The following is a 15,891-nucleotide window of genomic DNA, read 5'->3' on the forward strand; positions in this document are numbered from 1 at the left end:
TCTGGATGCTTGAACCCGACTGAGAAGTTGAGTTGCAGGGCGCGAGCAACAGTGATTGATACAATTTTAATGTTGTTGTGATTCGGTCATTTATAATGCCTTTTGGCACAAATGTGTGTTGCTCCAAAAAGCACACGCATGCTGTCCGTCTTTCCACGGGTTATGCAACGCATACCCCCTTCCAGCTTCTTAAAGATGCAGGCACCGTGAATTGGATCCATCCGTCTTATGCATGATTTCATGACCACCTAAGAAGAAGGTTCGTTCATTGCATTTCATTTCGAGTCAACCTTGAAAAGTTGGAGAGATCCTGTTGGCTTTGCCTTCTTCATGGAGCTATACAGACGGACCCTAAAATGTCACAATTGCACCTCATCATGGCGTATCACTGAAGAGCAAATCGACGGGCTTCTGCTTCTTTATGAAAATAAGTCCCGCTGCACATTTCAAGCTGCTTTGGAGTCAAGCGACTTTACTTGGTTGATGGCGCATTGCACTTCACCTTTGACGTCATTGAGTTCGCGTGTAGCATAACCTGGCCAATTTTGTAGGCCATTTTGTTTTTGTCCCACAATGCCACGTGCCACAAAGTTTTACTGCACACCTCTGGTTTAGATATCCCCGAGCGGAACAACAGAAATTCAGGCGGTGGACGCCGGGCGAGGCTTCTCTCAGTTTGGAATCGCCTCCCCACCGAGACGTTGGCAATCTTCCAATATTTTTGCGCAAACGATCTGCTGCCGCATTTCTATACGACAATATTACATGAATTAGTTGACTTCAATGCACGCTGTTTGGGGGATACTGAAAGACGACAGGGAAGGCTCTTGCTAAATCAATGCTATCCCGTTTGGTGGTACACTTTATGGGTTGATCAGCTTTCAACCTTGAAGAAAGTTCAGGTGCGTGCCTCGGATGATTCATACCACAGAAATGGCATGTCATTAATATTAATAATATTTTGACATTTATCGTACTTGGTATTGGCAGTCCGCGGCATTGAAAATTGTATTACAGTCGACTTAATGGGTTGTGGGAATCGACAAGCCATGGGAAAATCGAACATCCATTATCTTGACAGGTGGCTCCGCACTGTGCCGTGCAACAGCATTGCGGAATTCGCTGGCATACAGCAGTCTGTACTGCGGTTGTCACGGAACGGGCTGGAACGTTTCTCTGTTTGCCGTTCGTAATCGAAGCGATATTAATCTACCTGCTTTCACTTTGGTTCAGAAGCGATTTTGGTGGCGTTTTTAAAAATGACAGAAATGGACTGGGAACACCGTGCTTGCAAACTGACATTCGTAATGTAATTCATGCAGATTCGCATAATATTCATCATCTTTAAAAAATGCCAGTCGCGTATATGTCTTCATCAGTGCCTGAATCTTAACATGATGTAACTGTATATTGCACAAAGTAATAATACCAAACGTTGCGTACAGCTTGCTCAATTAAATAAGATTTGGTGAAAAAAGCAGGATATTTTTGGAAATTTTCACACCATTGCAAGAGTCGGTTTTACTGCCTGGGAAACATGTATGTACCAGAATGAAAATACTAAAAATATGGAGCTTCGTTCTTGACCATGCTTTTATGATGTTATGTCATACCCTGAATACTTATGATGGCGTGTATTGATGGAGAATTATTGATATGAATGCATGATACTATGTAGCAACATTCATAACCATTTCCACTTTGTAGTTGGCGTTTGGTCATGATGTTGAGATTGATGTATCACTCCCAAACACGTCCATGATGTTATATTGGCATCTTCCCCTCTCCCCTCCGTGCTGTCTTCCATCTGTTCGCTCCGCTGTGTCAACACTTCATCCGCCTGGGCTTTTCTTGGGACGTGTTTCAGAGTGTGGGTCTTAGAGGCCCAGGTCCGCCCTCTCCGCCGCATCTTCAGCGGGTGCCCCCCGCTCCTCACACCGTCTCGCGATGCATCCTCAAGCACCCTCGAGCCCCATCTACCGCTCGGCCCCTCAGGTTGAGCTGTAACTCGCCAGATTAATGTTTAATTCGCCCGCGAGCGGGGTCTCGTGCGCAGTGCGCGAGAAAAACAAGAGCCGAAGGGATCCGAGGTGCCCGCTGCTTGACAACGGAGCCAAGGATGAGGTGGTGATTCAATATCAACGGCTTCCATGGTAACCATTCAGATTACTCAAATATTTGCTGAGTGTATTTGGTCACGTTGCTCAGTCGACTGCACAGCGAGCAGACGATCCCCTGTTACTCTTTGTATGCAATCTCCACTCCGCTCTTTGATGCATTTTTTCTCATATACTGTGAGATCTCTTAGTCAGATACGGCTGCTGTATAGTCGAATGGAGTAAGAAAACCTGATTGAAATTAAATACTTCATGTAAATACTGGGAGAAATGGACTAATTAAAACAGCGATCTCTAATATACCCTGACCGGTTTGGGCCGCAGTGCACCGGTGAGGTGAGGGTCCGACTGCCGGGCTTGCACGGCTCAACCGTCTCACTGATCACGCAGCTGTTTGCCCAAGCCTCGACATACTGATGGCCAAATAACGTCTGAATTACATAAACAAACAGATGTGTTTGAGTTGCCATAGTTTCCATGGAGAGATGAATTCAGTTTTCTTGAAGACAGGACGAGCAGCAACTGGGCAAGACAGTTTGGTGGAGACAGGGCTGCCGAGCCAAGCCAATGCCACGCGGTGGTCGCGTGAGGAGATGGCTGTGACTCGGGCTTAGCTACACGTGGACTAAGAAGCACGGATAATTGTGCCAAGCTTGTCGTATTATCGTCGATGAGCCCCGACACTTCTCGCTTAATGTAATGAGTGTGCGCATGTTCATTTCAAGTGGCTCACTTGGCGTCAATCTTGGCAAGCATTCAGCCATCTCTCCATTATTATATGGCCGGCTGTTCAGGCGCGCAGCCAGAGTTTTGCTGACCCGTTGCGAAAACAGATTTTTCGTTCCATTTAACCCATTTTTTTCCCGTTGTCTCATATTTGTTCCTAGTATGTCCTGATTTCGCCTTCCACATCTCCACAGGTTTGCAATCTGGCACGGTCCGCACAACCTAGGTTACCTACCGGTACCGCGGCCGTTTCGAGAACGGTAAGTGTCGTGCTTTTAGCGCCACGCTGACATTTAAGTCGAAGTTTGTTTCTGACGGGGTACTTGTTTTTAATGTAATCTAAAAAGTCCACCTTGAAGACAAAAAAAAGTAACCCGAAAGAAGGGGAGGGGGTGGAAACCAACTGGCTGACGGAATCCTTATGGTCATCGTTTGTAGCCTAGATGAGGAAAATATACACGTGTGAGTTGAATGTTTTACACAAAATGGCTATACATTTTTGATAGTAAGGCATTATATTTCGCATACGATAATACTGAACAGTATTAAGTGCATGAACATGTCAGAAGCCCTGCCAGTGGCAATTTGTGTAAAATTTAAACAAACCTGAGTCATGCCCACACCCCTTGGTGTAATAACGGTTTTACTCCCGAAATAAGTATTTCGGATAATGGGGCGAGGTAAGAAAGCGTCTGCTTGCGTGCATGCCCGATCGCGTGGCGGGACTCCAAACCGCCTGAGCCCGGCGCGGCAACACCGTAGGCCCGTACATGGGTATCACGGCGCACGGTAAACAGCCCCACGTGCGTCGCAGCACGGACAGGCCAGAGAGGATCGGAGTGTGCGAAAATGCGTGTGTGCCGCATGCGCGATTTCAAAGAAAAAAAAAATCCCGGCAGCAACAGATCAGCCCTCCCCAGTAACGTAGGTCGCTACCTTTTTTGTCTTTGCGACCTAATTCATTGTTTTGTCCCTTCTTTCTATTCGTAAAGGGGGAGCACTAGCAGTTTGTATGGAAAATCTGTCCAAGTGGCCATGTTATAAGAGATGGGCGTACGCTCCATTCTCGTACCCATATGTCGGATAGATAAAAATCCTGATTTGTTTAAAACGGAGAAGCCCGTCGGATCACAAGTGGGCTAAATATTGCAACATTTGTTCCATTTGGGCTCACGAGGGGCAATTTTCCAACCAGATCAATCTTTGTCACGGGCTGTTTATTCTGTTTCAAAGGAAGAACTTGTCCGTTTCGGTGTCATTCCATATGTTTCCTCTTCATATAAGATGGTTAATTATGGGGCAGGGAGCAACTTTCGCGGTCGATTATTTATTTAAAACACCCAAGCTTGCGGATATGTGATAGAAGACCGAAGAAGTTGGTTAAACAAAATGTTGTATAAAAGCGAGAGTCCCAAACACTTTCGCGGCAAATATGTTTTTGTATAGGAGTTTCGATTGCTGTAAGTGCTGCGTATCGGGGCGGTGACATTAGATGTACGCAGACATGCATACGCTGAAAATTAACCTAGGAGATCTCATTGGCTGAGAAATGGCGACTCACACTGAGCACCTTAAAGGCTAACTGTCGTGTATTTATTTTTTAAATGCAAACCTTCCAAATGCACTTTTGTGTCTCAGTTAACCACATTTGTCATCTTTTTTTTTCGCTATATTAAGCGGTATTTTTCAGCCGCTCTTTTTTTTCAAACTAAGTATTTCTACATTCATAAGCATAAAGTATGATGTCATCCTATTAAGGAATCGTCAATGCTACATTAGTTTGTTGACCAAAAATGCTAGATTTTGATATATTTCGCTGGCCCGATTTTTCTTGTCTTTGATGATTTTTATTATATTATTGCAACAAGCCAGCGAGCAACCGTGTCTTGGAAATGTTTACAGTGAGTAAATTCTGGTTCACAATTTAAACAGAAAACTGATGTACCAAACGGTGTCTTCCCCGAATGACATCACAGCAAGAGCGCCCTCAGTTGTCCAAGCAAGCATGAACAATTTTGAACGTTTAGAAAAATACGCTTTTCATTACATTAAACCTAAGCAGAAAGCCATTGGCAAATAGTTTTATACATTCAAGAAGAATTGAAATTCGCAGAAACGTGCGTCTACAACAAATTCATTGCTGCTACCCCTTAACCAATTTAATAAGATATTCTTACCATAATGGTAAAATCAAGTTTTAATGTTACGAAAAAAACCCAGCTATTTCACATTTGCTTGTTTATGCTTATACACGTTTTAAAAAGTCGTTAAAAGTTGACTAAAGACTTAATTTTTCCAAGGCTACTTTACTTTCCGAAGGAATTTTATTTAATAATATAAACTGAGTGTTTTTTATGTTCTGCGATCCCGTCTGTACCACTCGTTATTGTAATTCTCAGAAAGGACGCAAATATTTTCTTCTGACGTAAATTGAATAGGAATTTTGTATGTTTTTGCATTATTTATTTGGAAGCTTCCGTTTACTAATAGGCCTACTTTTTTTTATTAATGTGGGCTCCCACTTTCTGGGTCAATAGGCTGACAGAGAAGACCGATAGTTCTTTTAAACTTTGTCCAAATTAGCACGATTTGGAGGGTAATAATCAGTCTCCCTATCAAATTTAGAAAGTGATGTAATGGCCGTCGATATAGCGATTTCCGCTGCCTGAATGAAGGATGGGTTTATTATCTTATCGAAGATTGTGATATGCGCCACCGTAGATGGAACCTTGCCAGTTACGGCTTGTGTCTCCGCACAGGACTTTTTTTTACTGTTCTGACAGCACTATCGTTCCTGCTCTACAACGCGCAAAACTTGAATTCCTTCACTGGAATTCAACACAGGTGAAACTATGACTTCGCCTCCTGTAACACAAAAAGAATAATCGAAATACTGCAGCATATATCTGCAGGTTTTCCTGAAAACGCATACTAACGTCACCTCACGGAAATGCTGGTGTAGAAATCGGGCTCAGGACACAGAGGGTGCATGGCGATTTTTGTTCAGAATTAGAATATTTACCCGTTCATAATGTCAAGGCCAAAATCCATTCACGACCAAATCACGAGTTTAAGGACGCTAACGGACTTGACCGTCGACAGTGGTAATTCATAGTCAACAATATATTATATTTCTAACAAAATGTAGTAACTACTGAATGAGACGGGTTCCTTGACACAACTCACAGCAGTGTGTGCACTCGCGAGGTCGGCCGTAATCCCCCCAATAGAACCTCTCAAGTACCAGCCTGTTTTCTTGGGTGTCGCCCAGGGTCCCAGTCGAACTCGAAAATTTGATTTTTTTTTCACAACGAGAACAGAAGTGGCTTCTAATGTATGTGAATACTTAATTGAAACGTTTATGGTCTTTTGCGTCAAACATCATCGAAATACATGGATTTCATGAACGGAAACAAAACAACAGAATTCATTTACACTGAACTGTTTAGTTTTAATAAGCCATTTGCGAGTTAAATTTGAATAAAATCTGGTACACTGAATTATTTGATTGCACACACAAACGTAACAATTTTAATTCCCCAGACTAAAGACGCTGTTGCTATACCTCGTGATTCGGGGCAAGCTTTTGCATAGCGACCACCATCTCTGGAGTGGACTGGTTCCTTTGTGCCCTTATCCATTGGGAATCGTGTATTGTTGCAAGGCGTCTCTTATGTAACTAAGCAAAAGCTTGCCCCGAATCACGAGGTATAGCAAGAGTGAGAATTCAAGTTGATATGTTCCCGTGAATTTAAAGAACTCAGTGTACCAGATTTTATTCAAAGGTCACTCGCAACAGGCTTATTGGATATTTTTGAAGACTGTCACTTTAAGTGCGGTACTTTTCATGAAAATAGAGGTAAAGATTTGTAAAAGATTCCATCGATGTGAAGAACACGCGTGGTCAATTCTACCTCATCGAAAAAAGGGAAAGGGGGGAGGCCCAGATAATTTGAACTGCGTTATGAAGTTTTTAATTTTTGTCACCCAGTTGGCAGCTGGTGATAGTTGACGGTCTGGATACCGTCTGCAAAATGAACACCTTTCCGAATGGTACCACTTCAGGTACTCTTTCTGTTCTTTTGGGCTGTGTGCACGAGATCGGCACATATACAGGCTTGCACGAAGATGTTATCATTAATGCCTGAAGATAACCGCGATATCATGGCAGTGTGCTGGATTTCAAAAAGAAGGCGGTGCATAGCTTTTAGCAGAACTGGGTTCACCATACGTCCATGTAAATAAATGAATACAGATGTGGCCTTGTTATCTCAACTTGTTCCGTGAATGCATTTTAGTGTTTCACGGCAGACTTTCCCAGGCGCAAGCACGAACCGGTGAAGATCTCTTCAGTCCGCGCACAGATAAAAGCCCCGACAGTGCCATGCGCCGGGCCAGCGCAAAAAAAAGGACCATCGGTCAAAGTCACTGGCGAGCAAGTTGTTTGATGGTTCATTTTAACCGTGGTCAGAATAGAATGACGCTGAAGCATCGAACATGATGACAGGTTGATTAGATAACAGGAGAAAGAAAACTCATCCACCTCAATGAAAAACACATACTATGAAAATGTCGGCCGGGAGCTGAGAACGAACATGTGGTGAAAACAACACACGAACTCCCCCAAAACCCAAAATTGATGGCCAAAAAAATAAACTTCCACAATGAATGGTTCGGAGCCTGTACTGCAGATAACCCGGGCAGTCCCGACCCGCACGTACCAAAGATAAAGTTGTTTGCAGCATGCATGTATGCCATAATGAATATCGTGGGTTACGTAGAACTCTAGGATCCCGCCTCTGTATTTATGACGTCATTGACTCAACACTCTTTGAGCTACACCACTGAATGAATAATTTTGACACTTTGTGAGAAACACCCCGTCTATCATCTCTCCACTCTTATTACTGTGAAACGTTGCCGGCAAATCATTTTGTATACCGCTCGTGGGACAGGGCTCCCCCTACAGAAATTCTTCAATTCAAGGACTCATTATTTTAAAACCAGTTCGAGTGAACTCGATTACATTATTTTTATTTGATATTGACTGAGATTAGTAATGAATTTTGTTTCTTTGGGAAAACGTTTACTCTGGTTTTGTTCTGTAATATTGATGATGCTGCAGAACTGATGATGCATAAATTACGTCGCGCTTCAGTACAGATAAATAGAAATGGGCCCCTCCCAAAGAGGTAAGCATTTGGTATTCATTAAGAATGAATAAAATCAAAATAAAGGAATAACGAAGTTAACAAAACATATGAAAAAAAACACAATAGGCAACAATGAAAACAGCCAAAGAACAAAGAAAAATGGAAGCACAGCAAACTAAACGCAGAAAATATATCTTTAAGTAGGGAAATCAGCCCCCCCCAAAAAAAAAATTACCGTACCGAACCCAAGCCAAACCAGCCCACCCAACCCAGCCCCCCCCCCCCAAACAAACCCCTAACAAACAAAACTCGCGTGGTGGTGACAAATCGTAAGAAACCATAGTTCTGTCCTTGTGTATAGCAGAACTAACGATGCATGTCTGTACAGCGCCCTCTTACGTTGGAATTGTCACTACTGTCATTCAAAAGAGCAGAATGTGAAAATCACCATGACTGCTAGGCATACAAAACATGCGCAGTACATGTACGACTTTGATGTAAATGTGTACATAAACCCAACTGTCGTCTGTTCTACAATGATAACTGAAAAGCATAACTTTCCTCAAAATGCTTCTTAATTAATGGACTCGAAAAATAGGTTTTTCATTTGCTTTCTTTGCCAGGCAATCAGACTCCTCGAGGCCTCAGGCGAGCACGAACCCTTCATTGGTTCCCGTACCTTTGGTTTGGACCCAATATTAGGATCCGGAAAAAAAATCACCAGTGAAGCTTGAACTTGGAAGTTCTTCAGCTGAGCTAAACATAGTCTCTGTCTTCTGTTTTCCTAAATGACAGAGCTGCATGTGTTTAGAGAATCGCACCAACTTCTGACTTAAGATGCAATAGCTGCTCCTATAATGCGTTACAGCATGCAGCTATTGGGTGCACATAATTAGCCATTTTGGTTCCAACAATGGAGACACTCATGTCATAATCTCTCTATAAATAGCTCTGCTATTGCAGAGAGCGCCACCAGTTGCTGTGTGATCCGTGTGGGTAAACTAACCAAACAGCATGCAGTGCATTTGACGAAATAACAAAACAATTAACTGTATTCATTAGGTGGGTCGTGCTATTTAGCGTCAACAAGCGTCAATAGCGTCAACAAGTTATTCAAGCATATTTATGCAAAATATATATATATATATGTACAATATTAACTGGGCATCTACATAGCATATTCAATATAATTACATTTAGCTAAGATGATATTGGAATGTGGAAATTTGACCGACAAAGTCGGTTCTGCTCGTGCAGCCAAACCGGCCGCCATCTTGTTTTCGCGTAGATGGCAGAAAAAAGAAAGATGGTGGCCCCTTTATATCGCGAAAATTTTTCGTTTTCCTGCGTAAATCTGGAGTAAAATTCCCTGTTTTTCTTACACAGTGGAACGTGTTAGAGTCTGTCAAATATGATAACACCACTTTGAAACCATTAGAGCATATTTTCAAGTTGTTGACGCTTTGTTGACGCCACTTATGTGTGTTGACGTTTGTTGACGCTAAATAGCACGACCGATTAGGCCAGCTTCTTGACCGTGCCTGGCCTTTTTTTCCGCCGGGTGAGCCGAGGTTCTACAGCCTACATGTATCAAATCACAATTTTTCTCGCATTTCTCTCATTAACCCAGGCAGGAGCTGATTATCGCATCCATCTCCGCAAATAATTGGTGAGAGGGATTTCTGTATACCCTTACTTAACCAAAAGGAACCAGGGTAATGGATTATGGCCCCTCCGATAAAGCGATGCTGACGGAAAATGGCCACGGAGTGCGGCTTTCTTTTGTAATGAACTCAACGCACAATACTTATGCCCAACAAGCAAACAAGAAAATTGCACGCTGCACGCGGAGAGTCTAAAATGAATATGGACAGTTTGCGTACCTGAGAGAGTCTCCAAATTTCGCCGCCAAACAAGCAGCCCAAACTGTTACCTTTTTCGCCTGTAATCCCGTTACTGGCTTGTTATTTTGTCATGTCGGCGCAGTCCGGACCCGTGTTGACGGCGCGGTTTCTGAGCGGCTTTCACGGGCAGATGGCGAGAGATAGCTCGGGGGTAAATTTGGGCGGGAAACCGGAGTCACAAACGGGGCGAGTGCGCACCACACATGCTCAGTGGCCAAGGCGCGGGCATCTGTATAGCTGGCTGAGTTGAGTTGGCTAGGAACATGGCTGGCTGTCGCAGCCTAGAGCCTGCCGCAGCATTCAGCCTGCACGGCCAGAAATTTCAGTTTCATTATGAAAATCAGCGTAAATCATCAATCACTCCGAGATTTGACTGCGCAGTTAATACGATTTATAACTGTAGCGATAACCCAAGTTTGTATAAGTTGGCCCTGTAAATTCAAACAACAGGGCAGTTTCAATGTATCGTGCATCTCCCTTCACTGAAATGATCAAGACCCAATCGTTTACAATTTGTGCATCATTCACATTTATATTTTTGGACAAAAGCGTACGATCAAGGTTAATACATGATTCTAATACTCAACGGTCGTCTCAGTTTCGTCAGCTTTGCCACGCCGAGCAACCACAAAGGACGTTAATTTTGTCGTATCTGAAACACTCTGGTCGCTGCTGTACTTTTATTGTCCCTGCTGGATTCGTGGCTGTAAGGTTAAGCGGCACTGACGGAGAGAAATAAAGGAGAAGTTTAATACATTTGTTGTTCCTATCGCAATTTTCCCTGGTCACAAAGAGAACCTGCGGTTCCGTGAGAGGGTTTTTAGATACTGTAATACCTCAAAGTGCATCCAACCTTAGCCGGGCCAGACACAACTGTCAGCAAGGCTACGTTGATCCCTTTGTAGATCATGCCTCGTATTGCACAATTGCCCCGGGGCAAGTTATTGTAATTCCCTGACTCGACTCGCTAGCTCTTTCCAGCCGGCCATGTCACATTTTCTCATATTTATTTCCAGGGCTGTCGCGGTCGCCCACGTCCCGGCTTTGTCCGTCGTAATTGAAAGCAACACGGGATATTTTCTCGTGTGTCCCCCCCCCGCATCTCATTCGGAGGGGAGAGTGTGTGCTGTGTTGACCGGTGGAGATAATGCAAGGCTCTAAACACCTTGAGCTTTATCGACAGTGATTGTAGGGATCATAATGCAGCAGTATTTCTCCCCACAGAAATTGGAATCGAAAACTTCTCACGCCGACGGGGGTGGGGTTCAAAGGTCTGGAAAATTGCGTTCGAGGCGTGCACTGTCTTGGATCTACTGGGGATGGGGAGCCGGTACAACTGTGACCCCACGCCGGTGTGGGAATGACCAGCTGCCCCCCCATGGGTCACGGACCTTCCTCTCGCTCGACGCAGGACCAACACAGGGCTTGAGCTGGTCAGGGTGGCATGGCCTTGGTGTCATGCACACAATGCTTGGCCTGTAAGGGTGCATGGTTTACGAGAACAAGGTCCTCCAAGGTGAAAATTGCCCCTTTAAACCTCAGCATCGGTCAAATTTATCGGTTATCACTCCTGCTGTTAAACAAACCATTCAGGCGGTCTAAGGTAATCGGTTTTTGTACGAAACCCCTGGTTTCGGTTTACTTCCCTCCCCCTACCAAGTCATCTTCAATATCTTCCATCACTTTGGAAGGTACACAGTTGAAGACCCTCCATACTTCAAAAATATTCACAAGTCCGATTTCCTAAATAGGTACTGCCATTGGCTGTTTCACCGAACGAAATTTCAAGAACTCTACGTTTGTCGGTGCTAGTTCCTGCTTAGTTTTCTGTCGTTCTGCCAAGTCGGGGCGGCTCCCATAACTGGAGTTGATAGAAGAAAATGTGAAGATCGACGGCTTACTTTGTCATATTTTCAACCAGTAAGGTCCTTTGCATTGCTGAAAGTCGGTGACAAATTAAAATTATGCTGGAACCGTCTAATCTAAAGCATTCGCCATTTATAATCACATCATTATCATCTAATAAGGTAACTCAGAAAGTTTTGATTTGCATGTCATAAAAATAGTTTCATATTAGAATAGGTACTACATTTTGGTGGGGGTAAATATGAATATGAAACTACTTGATTCATTTTTATTCATGTAATGAGATGCAATGCACTAGGATAGCCTCGTCTGTTGCAGCAATCAACAATAATGCACCTGTGCGCATCAATTACAAAATCTCCCCGCTTGAGATGCAACAAACACACACACGCTCCGCGACGCAAGCCTCGAGAGGGAAAGACAAGACAAGATAACGGCGCGACCGTTTCCTCCGTTGCCCTGGCGGCCACGGTCTCCCCGGAATACACAGACAATAGGCGGCACCGAACCGCGGAAGTCCATCACCAGCCCGCCCCGGAGCGCCGCATTGCACCGGGGACAGAACGGGCACTTTCACCCGTTGATGGCTCGCTCGGAGCCAACGCTGGGTAGGTCAGCTGTGCGCTGGTGGTGCAACATCTGCCCCGGCGAAGCTGAGATCAGGAAGCCAAGAACATTTTGTTCATCATGTGATTTATTTCAGCATACGGCATTGTGAATATCGATGTGATTAAGTCGCCGTGAATTGTCTTTCAAAATAAACACGAAACATACACGCAAACTTGAATGAACAGGGGGCAAAGACTATGTTTGTGAGTCAGTTTATTACTTTGCCTCACCGGTATATTCCCTCTTTGTATATTACTTGAATGGTGCTTTGTTTCTCTGGTTCGAAAATTATTAAATTTTTTTCGCAACTGTGACCTCACTTTTTTTTTGCAGCAAAACTCTACCACCGCTGCTCAATTAAAAGAAGAATTTAAAAAGCTGAGCATAATGAGAGGGGAAATATGTAATATAGCTTGAATGGAATACCTTGAAGTGCACCAGTCGTGTTTGGCAGAGACGAACATAAACCTTTACATGCAGGCTATCGACGTCAATTATACTTGCTTTCTTGTAAATTTCCCCCTGCAAAAGGGCTCTCCAATCTCACCGAAGTAATACCCAAACGATTTATAATGTAGAGACTATATCCAAGCAGATGAAGGTCAGTTTAATAAACGAAATTTCCTTGACCTGAAATCGTCTTCACAGAAATTGACGACTCTGCGGCGGGTGGGATCCATGCTATGTCCATTAGACAAACGATGCCAAGCGGTTCGTCGCCATGTTTGATTCGTGACGCCGGGGGAAAACACACTGTACCGAGTTGTAAATGTGGACTAGCGCCCTCACATTTCATTTTTTTGAGTAGAGGCTATCGAAGAAAGGCTACAAAAACAGGCATACTTCATATTCACATTGGGGTTTTGAACTACACTGACGTATATCTCCCCTGTGGCAAAATCACATCTTCTAAACAAGGAATACTCAAGACGGAATAATTGTAAGTCGTTTATGGTGTGTAACACTGTCATGTTTTGTCTCACCTGGGGAGCGAAGACTTTTCGTTTGCTTGTTCATTTGTGTAATTCATGTTTTTCAGGAATAGAACAAAAAACATCACGTAGTAAATTGAAGATTAATATGTTGGCACAAAACAGGACTGTTTGCTCTGATTTAAGACAGCAACGTTAAGGACAGGTAGCCAAATGAAGGCCTAAGGAGCAACTCTAGTTGAATCAGTTATGATGTGCGCGAGTGCTAACCTAATTATGTTTGAGTTTCTTGCATTTTTTTCCAGCCTTGAGTTACCTCAAGCTTCTTGGGCCTGGAGTCATTCGCCGTCCTTCTTCTTCGTGTGACGTCCCCCCCCCCGGGCGTGAAACTGATCCCGGCGTCCCCAAGCTCACCGATTAGGGTTCTCGGTTACCACTTAGCGCCCCCTTCTCTCATCAAATCGCCATCTGCGAACACTTTTAAGGACCGGTAACAGAAAAGTAACATGATTCGGATCGCCGCTAAGCCCTTCTCTTATCCGAATCTAAATTTGTAAACATTGGCTGGAGGGCAAAAATGGTTGGGTTGACATTCACGCGCCAGGCCCTCTGCGAAAAGTTTGGCCTTGCCGGTGAGAAACCACAACAGAAAAACAAGTCCGACTGCAGGTTGCTTTCGCTCGGTTGCTGGAGGCCGTGTCAGCGATTTATTACTAGCGCCCTCTGTTGTTAATTGTCGAATAAAAATGACTTGTTGCCGGACCGTATCCCGCGCAATGCCGGGATAGTTTGGTTTGGTTGGGCGTCAGCCGCATCCTAAGAGGGGGCAAAGACTCCCTCCTTTCGGATAAAACATAAAACAACATAAAACTTATAGGAGGGGGGGGGAGAAGAAAAGTAAATTAATGAAATGTAAAGACGACGGTGGAGAAAAGGTTATGAAAATCGTCATTTTGTTGGAAAGTACCACGGAATTGACCTCCTTCTACTATTGATGGTTTGTCGGTTTCCTGAGGATTATTTGATTGCCCCTCTGGAAGAAATCAAGCCTTTGGCCATGTGTGTGGGGGTGGTGCAAGGGGGGTTACCAAGCATTCCACTGACCCCTCTGCTGTGCCAAACTAGCGCGTTGGCAAGCTATGCACATAGGAAAAAATAATATTAGTAACAAGCAATCTCAACCGAACCTGACCCCACCCAACCCAACTAGGTACACGTATAATGACGGCTGTGTTCATCACATTTTGTCCCTGTTACCATGTAAGACTTGCAAGGTCGAAGGTCTTTTTTACTCACTCCAATACAGATGCGCCCGCTTAGTCACATGACCTTTAGTGGGTATCAAACATCAACAAACATGGCGTCCGCCCATAGTGTCATATGTATCATTTACCAAAAATAAAGCCGGTGAACGGTACGGTATACACAGGCTAATGATGTGCTTAGTTCTATACAGAAAACCGGCTTTATGGTAAACAACTTTTAAAACACACAATTGGTCGCAATCGGTCTGCCGTCTATGCGGACAAAATTACGATTTGTATGCTATCCAATTCCCAGTTAGTATTAAAGACGTCTACGGCGCGTGTACTGGATAGTTTAAGAACGAGAAGGGTAGACACTATTACTTCACAGTTAGGACCACAAGAAAATTGCATGCTTGCACGTACTTCAGTTGCAATTGCAGTATGCTTTGTCTTCCTCCGACCCCGGTAATACGTTGCACGATTTTACGAACTGTTCTGCCTGACCTACATATCCACTTAGCCGAATGAGGAGGGCTGGAGTGCGGATGCTGGGCTGCTCAATTTACCGTTAAATCATCCTGAGCTAGCTGCGCTGCTTGGGGCGAACTATTGGACCGTCGCGATGACTGGCCTGCTGTGTTGCATCATTGTACGGGCGTGGGGCATCAGTCGTCGCGCCTGGTGAAATAAAAGAAAATAATTATCCAGCTGTCAAATAAACTCCGCGATATCATTTTTTGCCAAGGCATTTTTAAACTATTCATTGGGGGAAAACAGCCCCCCTCAAGCCAAAACTCGTCAAAGTATAAACAAGCCGAACCGACACCTGACAAAAACTGAAACCGATTGTCCGACAATTCCTCTTGTTCAAAAAGCTAGTAAATTGAATACTCCCCATAAATTAAACAAAGATATTGAAAGGTGAGGAAAAAAAACACTGGCATAGGACTTTGCAGCACAATTTGGTAAAGCGCAGGTACCCGTGTTCTGGAGGTCGTTGATTCAGATCCCGCTCCAGTTAATTTCTTGTTCTTCTTTATATTACGTAACGTTTCTCTATGCATGGCTGTACATGAATAATTAACACATTATAGCCGCACACTCTGCTGCACATATGAGGAACAGTTGGCGCTATTCTGTCTGTATTAGTGAAGGATAGCGCCGCCAGCTCCAGGCTTTGGGAAACAAAATAACTGTGTTATGTATACAGCGCAGCATGCGGCTTTTGTGCGCTGAAACTGTCCATGTGCACCGACGCATAAGCCACCATTTTGGTCCGAACTATTGAGACACTCACGTCTCAACTCTCTCTATAAATAACTCTGTACTAGTGTTTA

The sequence above is a fragment of the Acanthaster planci genome, linkage group LG08 (assembly GCF_054643075.1).
Source record: "Acanthaster planci isolate LZ-2023a linkage group LG08, COTS_SCS, whole genome shotgun sequence".
NCBI classification, from domain to species: Eukaryota; Metazoa; Echinodermata; class Asteroidea; order Valvatida; family Acanthasteridae; genus Acanthaster; species Acanthaster planci.